This window comes from Brassica oleracea, chromosome C6, assembly GCF_000695525.1.
Source record: "Brassica oleracea var. oleracea cultivar TO1000 chromosome C6, BOL, whole genome shotgun sequence".
NCBI lineage: Eukaryota > Viridiplantae > Streptophyta > Magnoliopsida > Brassicales > Brassicaceae > Brassica > Brassica oleracea.
The window spans coordinates 21,308,172-21,315,958 of record NC_027753.1 but is presented as its reverse complement, the minus strand read 5'-3'; the positions used below and the strand labels follow the sequence as shown (position 1 = coordinate 21,315,958).

The window sequence follows — 7,787 nt, the reverse complement described above, 5'->3', positions numbered from 1 at the left end:
TTTGGGTTTAGGGTATATAATTTGGGTTTAGAGTCTAGGATTAGGGTTTAGAGTTTAGGATTTGGGTTTAGAATTTAGAGTATAGGATTTAGAATTTAAGATTTAGGGTTTAGGGTTTAGCTGAAAGCGTTAGCATCGTTAAAATTAACGTTTTGTTTTTTGTAACTATTTTTTATTTAATTTAATATTTTTTAATTAATAATCTATGTGTCACTTTGATTAGTGTTAAAAAAGTGTGGTGAATTTAAATGTTCACCCTCCGCAATACTTTTCTCATGAAACTTGGCCCGTTATTCTCTAAGAAAATTAATTAATTGGAAACAACGAAATTAGATATTAACTATCGATTGATTTCCTCCGACCGATTCTCTCAATTTAGGGTTCTAAGCGATTAGTTTGATTCATTCATAATGCTCATGGTTAAAACATTGGTGAAGTGAATTTATGACACGGAGAAATATTTAGACCTCTAAATTAACTCAGCGACGAGACTGACTATGTTTCCTTGATGTTTTTTTTATTAGATAACGTTGTGTCATTAGTAAAGTGGAAGATTCTGAATAGGTTGTAACGAGACCTTATGTACTACCGCGAGTGAGTTCAAACATCCCTTTTCTATTGTCCGACATTATTGATAACATCAAAGATTTTCCCCAGTGTTTGACTGGTTGGCCAGAACTATTGGGTTTTGTATAAAAGACCACGGGAAATGTACTTCAGTGCGAAAGAAAAAAAGGGAGAGGATGTCTATGATATAACTGGCCACCTCAGCAGGTAGATATGATTTTAATCACAAAGTGTAGCCGTATTCTTGGCTTAGGAGACCTTGGAGTGCATGGAATTGGGATTCCCATTGGAAAGCTCGACATGTACGTGTCTGCAACATGAGTCAATCCATATGTCTGATGTCGACATGATTTGTTTTTTTTTGTTTGGTAACAATTTTCCTCTTTTTCTTTTGTCGTCTCTATAGATTATAAATTACCATATTCACAAAGTTTAATATTCACGTCAAGATATTGTTTTTGTCTACTTTTCACTTTTTTAAAAATTTTATTTCATGATCAATTGTTTTGAAGACTTTAAATAATTGAAATATTTTCGTTTTTAAAATTTGTATTTCAAAATATAACTTTTACCTAATGTGTATATAATTTTTTTTAAATGTGATACAGATTTAGAGCGATAAGATTTGCGAATAAAGTTTAAATGTGATTTTCATAATGATTTGAGATTTTAATTGTTATTTTTAAGTTTTTCTACACATTATGGCTATTTAAACATTTCATTTGATATGATCTATTTTTTTAGAAAAATATGCATATTATTTCTAAAATATCATTAAATTTAGTTTAATCTAACTGAACCCGATCGAACCCGGTTCAAACCCGGTCGAACCACAATGACCCATGACCCAAAAAATTTCCGGTTCGCTAGCCGGTCCATTTTTAAAAACACTGGTAGCAACTTGATTGTGTCTCTTCTTGGACATCAAATTCGTTGGTGCTTTACAAGCTGGTTTATAAAAAAAGGGAGAGGATGTCTATGATATAACTGGCCACCTCAGCAGGTAGATATGATTGTCATCACAAAGTGTAGCCGTATTCTTGGCTTAGGAGACCTTGGAGTGCATGGAATTGGGATTCCTATTGGAAAGCTCGACATGTACGTGTCTGCAACATGAGTCAATCCAGAGAGAGTATGTCTGATGTCGACATGATTTGTATTTTTTGTTTGGTAACAATTTTCCTTAGTTCTGAATTTCAGTAGATAGATGATCACATTTATAGTTTATTGATTCTGTGCTGATTCTTTGATGTTGGTGTTTGAGATTTTATGAATAAAAATGTATTTTTGTGTTCTAGGTCACCATTTTCTTATTTGTTGAATATCAATAGAAGATTCGTGACAAAAAAAAAAGAAAGAACATCAATAGAAGATGAATGTTATCCGATTCCATGCTCATCATTGATGATTCTTTTTTTTTCATAAAGAATTCCTATAGCTTCCATATGAACTGCTTAGACCGTTTCAATATGCATCCGTATTTTTGTTTACGCATCTGTATCTTATTTACAACGACTTATAAGAATAATCTTCTGAAAATTATGACTAAAATTATTAGTTCTAAAAATAAAATTTTCAATAAAAGCTTTTCGGTGGAGTTCAGAGTTCTTTTTTTCTTTTTGAAGCAAAGTTCAGAGTTTTTTCAAGATGGAAGAATTTAATTCCTATTTGGAAGTAAATCAGTTACATGATCATAACCGATGGTAAACTCGGAGGTGAGCTCTTCTCATTTCTGCATATTACCTTTCTGCTCGCAATGTTTTCTGGCTCATCTTCTTCCATTGCATTAATTTAATTTTTGTCTTACCTGAACCTTATGCAGTGTAAGGTGTCGGTTGTTTATGTGATCTGTGGAACATTGTGTTGCAGAGAGAGAGCTTCTCCGAATGGTGAGGCTGAGCTGCAGCAGAAAGCAGTGCCGTTGAGAAAAGAGCATAATTGATGTGGCTTCAACCTTGGAACCTGAGGAAGCAGACAATGGAGGAGGCTACAGTGCTCTGGTCAACCAACCAAGGAGTACATCGACTATGCAGTTAAACATGTTCTCTTATACAGGTGATAGTTTCTTCTTCCGAGTTCCTCATACTCTTCTTAATGGTTAAGTACAATAAAAATATCTAAAGCGATTGTGATTAAACCCCATAAATGTGCAGGGTTTGCTCAGAATCAAGGTTAAGGTCATGCTTGACTGGGACTCTATTAAGAAGCTAGGACCAATGACACCATTACCAGATGTTGTTATCATCTATACTCCCAAATGAAAAGATGTTAATTCCGCACCTGATCAGGTTGTTAATTTTGCTGCTCTTCTATTGGAAGCTCCCCTCACAGCCGTAGATTACCCTGAGAAGATCTCAGTCGTCTAGAAGAGATGGCGTCAGGAAAGCCTCATGTTCTTCCTAAAAGCAACCTTTCTAATGAAGAGAACTTACTCTATATGTTGGATCAATGTACATCACTCTCTCTTTCTTCCCTCTTTGATTTTATAATGTTACTTTTAGTCATTTTCATTCCGTTTCTAGCTTTAAACGTGTCGGTAACGTGATATATATTCCTCTCATCTTCTATTATAGAGAGAGGTAGGGTGAGACCTTTATAGATGTTATGAAAGTATTTATGTTTGTTGTTTTATACATTTTTGCAGATTGTCATCACTCTTGAGATGTATGTTATTGAGAATATTGTTTGGATTCCTTGGTTATGGTGGGTTCAAAGCATGATGGTTAAGATCATATAGTTAGAATTTCAATCAAATTTTAATTCTTGAAACAGTTTAAAAAAAATATAACATTTTAAAATAAACGGAATGTTAATTTCTAGAAATTTAGCAAAGAAACAAATTATAAAGAAAGTCATGTGCTATTATTTAAACCTAATGGTTTATGAGATATTTAGAATTTCATCCGTTTGACAAAAGAAAATCTGATACTTATATTAATATGAGAAATACTTATCACATCATCATATTTTCAGGTGGTTTTGTGATAAAACATAGTTACCTTATTTAGTTTGTTACGTGCTGATGTAGTGCCTATTGTTGACCAGAATTGGGAGAAAACCATGGATTGTCGTAGTCCGGGTTTAAGGTATACTGTTTGATGCCAGATGTAGAGTTATAGATCCAATTCCTTAGGTTTAAATATTGTTTAATGTGTGTTATTGATTTGATTTTGATTTTGGTTTCAGTTTTACGATTGAGGAAAGCAATCAAAATCAACACAAAGCTTTTGTTCACCCGGTGTTCGATGATCTACTCACCGGGGAGGGAACGGCATCTCTCAACTGATTCACTATGATTCAAGCTTTAACAGAGTTCAACAATGGCGAATCAATCGTACAAGTTAAAAAGAAGAAAGAACGAGCTCACTTGTCGTATCCTCAATGACGCCAGTAAACCACCACCGGAATGGTTCGATCCAACCGTGTACCGCTTTCGTGGCTCCGTCGACGTCAACCTCACGACTTGAGCTAAGTCTTCTCTTGTCTCCTCTCTCTGTACTTTTTTTATCTGTTTTCTCTCACTTGATTCCAGCTCTAGAGTTTGTTATAACAAACTAATCCACTTGCCTTTGCAAAACGCATCGTTTCATTTAGGGAAGATGGGCTAAGACTTGGGCTTCTCCTTTTTCAGGTCATAGAAGAGACGGACCGCGGAACGCGAAGCCCACTTGGAGTTTGGCTGAACTAAACCCACAATCTTCACCTTTCACACAGAACACCGAAGTGCTGTCTCTCTCTCTTCGAAACCCTAGCCGCGTGTCTCTCTCCCTTCTCTCTAAGGCGATTTCTCGCATCCGCCGTTCTGCATCGCTTTCCAACGACTCCTGGAGCGTCTTCGATGCTTCTCCGATACCTGAGAGCCCATAACAACAAGGTACTCTCTGTATCCCTTCTTCTTCTTCCTCTTTTTTTTTCTTTTAAGGTTAACACTTCATCGGATCTTCCACCGACTGACGATTCTCTGTATGTTCTTGCAGATCCCTGAAGAACTCAACTCAACCCCTGACAAGAACACTTTGCATGATCAAGAAGATGAACCGACGAACTTCGACGGACTCTACATGTACCAGATCTGAATCTGACAACCCTAGAGACAACCATCTAATCATAAAGCTTCAACCTTTATGCAACATCGAACCCAGATAAGTAAACTCTGACCTTTCTGACTTATGATGAGCACTGAAAACTTCTCTGATAAACTGACGGTGACTGAAGGGACCCTTTATTGACTCTGATCTTTACTTCGTTTCAGGAAACCGGAAGAGACTCCACCTGAAACTGAACTCCTCCAGAGAAACTCCACCTCGCTTCCAATACTCGGGTAACGAATTCTTTCTTTATTCTCCAAGTTGGTTTCAGAAAACGATAAGATTAGATATCGACTGATGAATGTGTTGTTGACATCTAACCTTACTGATTTCTTTTTGTTTTTGTGAGGTAACCAACAACGTAGACACATCGTTACCCGAAGCCGTTTCTTGCTCAGAACAAGTTCACCAGCTCAGAGCAAAGCCTGAACTCCGGACCAAGTAACACTTTAGTTAGGAAATCAGCTGGATTCTTGCTTGTGTGAATCTTGTGTAGAGTAATATCACCCTGAGAAACAATATCACGGATGAAGTGATACTTGTTTGTAACATGTTTAGTCCTTTCGTGAAATACTCTGTTCTTTGCTAGAGCTAGGGCACTCTGTTTGTAGACCTAGTTCTTCACATATAGCTTTTAACCAAATTGCTTCTTTGGTCGCTGTGGAGAGTGCCATATACTCTGCCTCAGTGGTCGATAAAGCTACAACTGATTGTAGATTAGACCTTCACGAAACTGTATTACCCCAAACCTTGAACACATAACCAGTAACTGAACGTCGTCTGTCTAAATCAGCTGAGTAATCTGAATCTGAAAACCCCTCAATTGAACACACAGAACCCTGAACAAACGTTAAACTGATTTTAGGTTCACCACGCAAATACTTCAAAATCCACTTCACTGCCTGCCGGTGATCCATTCCTGGTATGGACATGAATCTACTTACAACTCCCACTGCGTGAGCTAAGTCTGGTCGGGAGCCTATCATGGCATACATTAGGCTCCCCACAGCACTCGCGTAAGGTATTTCCTCCATTCTTAAAGCTTGTTCTAATGCCTCTGCCTTGGTTAGACTCTTCAATTTGAATTGAGGCGCCAAAGGAGTTGTGACCGGCTTAGAATCTTCTATTCCAAAAATCTTAAGAACCTTCTCAATGTATGCTTCTTGAGATAGCAGCAGTCTTCCTTTCTGTCTGTTACGAACAATGTCCATACCGAGAATTCTTGAAGCTTTCCCCAAATCTTTCGTTTCAAACTCACGGCTCAAACTATCATTCATCTTCGGAATCTCTGTTAAATCACCTGAAGCAATTAACATGTCATCCACATACAGAAGTAGATAGATTGCGTTAGGAGTATTCACATTTCTCATGTAGACGCAGGAATCATAATCACTCTGTTTGAACTTTTCTTTCTTCATGAAACTGTCAAAACATAGATTCCATTGTTTAGGAGATTGTTTCAGACCGTACAATGATTTCCTTAGAAGACACACCTTGTTCTCATCTCCCGGTTTCACATAACCTTCAGGTTGATCCATTAGAATCCTCTCTTCTAGGTTTCCATGTAAGAATGCGGTTTTGACATCCAACTGCTCCAATTCATAATCTCGATTCACCACTATTGAAAGCATCAGTCTTATGGAGACGTGCTTGACAACTAGTGAGAAGATTTCATTGTAGTCAATACCTTCTTTCTGTGAGAATCCTTTAGCAACTAGTCTTCCCTTGTATCGCAGTTCCTCAACTCCTGGAACGCCTGGTTTAAACTTGAAGATCCACTTACAACCCACTGTCTTCTGATTTTTAGGTTTCTCAATTAGATCCCAAGTGTGATTTCTTTTAAGTGAATCAATCTCATCATCAGCAGCATTAGACCAGAACCTCCTATCTTTACTCCTCGTAGCTTCTTTGAAAGATTTAGGTTCATCTTTCTCAATCTCATCTGCCACGACTAAAGCATATGCAACTAAGTTGGCGTCTTCATATCTCGAAGGTGGTCTCACATTCTGTCTTCGAACACGGTCCCTAGCAAGCATGGAGTTTTCATTAGAACTCGCAGATTCATTGTCCTTGACAAATGTTAAGCCCTTTGTCTCATCATCACTTTATGATTCACTTGAAATTCCCTGATACCCTGATTCTTGTAGAGATACACTAGTATTTCTAGGATCAGAAGTTTCACCATGTTCATAATTGGGACCACTAGGTCCGCGAATCAAACTTGGACTGAATGAGACTTTCTTCTTAGAATTACTTGATTGCTTGTTTTTGTCAACTGAATCATCTCCACCCTCTGTAGTGTTATTAGCTTGCGTGTCCTTGTAGAGTTCATCTTCTCTGAAAACAACATTTCTGCTTGTAGTACACTTTAAGTCCTCTGGAATCCAAACTCTGTAAACTTTAACCCCAAAGGGATAACCCACGAAAACTCCTTTTACGGCTCTAGGCTTCGTTTTCTCTTGAGTAACATGAACATAGGCTGTACAACCGAACCTTCTCAAGTGTGATAAATCAGGCCTGTTCCCAGACCAAACTTCTTCGGGAAGCATGAAGTCTATGGTTGAATTTGGTGTCCTGTTTATCAGATACACTGCTGTAGAAGTAGCTTCTGCCCAAAACTCTGGTCCCAATCCAGTTTCTGCCATCATACTCCTCACTTTATCCATGATGGTGCGGTTCATACGTTCTGAAACCCCATTCTGCTGAGGTGTATAGTTGCAGGTTCGATGCCTCTTAATTCCAGTTGTTCTGCACAACTCATCAAATCTATTGTTGCAAAATTCCAAGCCATTGTCAGTGCGCATGCACTTGATCTTTTTCTCTATGTGGCTTTCAACTGCTTCTTTCCATTCTTTAAACTTAGAAAACGCTTCATCTTTAGTCTGTAGGAAATAGACCCACACTTTCTTAGAGAAATCATCAATGAAGCTTATGAAATACTTGCAACATCCAAGACTTCCCGGAGTTGATGGAGAACCCCAAAGATCTGAATGTACATACTCTAGGATGCCTTTAGTAGTATGTTTAGCTGTAGGAAAACTCAGTTTATGTGTCTTACCAAGCACGCAACGTTCATAGAACTCTAGCTTTCCCACTTCAGTCTTAGGAATAAAACCTTCCTTTGCAAGTAAT

General features: G+C 37.7%; 1 pseudogene; it reads right to left on the bottom strand.

Moving 5' to 3' along the window:
* The window catches only part of LOC106297713, a 12,906-nt pseudogene extending 10,557 nt beyond the window's left edge, over positions 1–2,349 (bottom strand).
* Between the last annotated feature and the right edge of the window lie 5,438 nt (positions 2,350–7,787).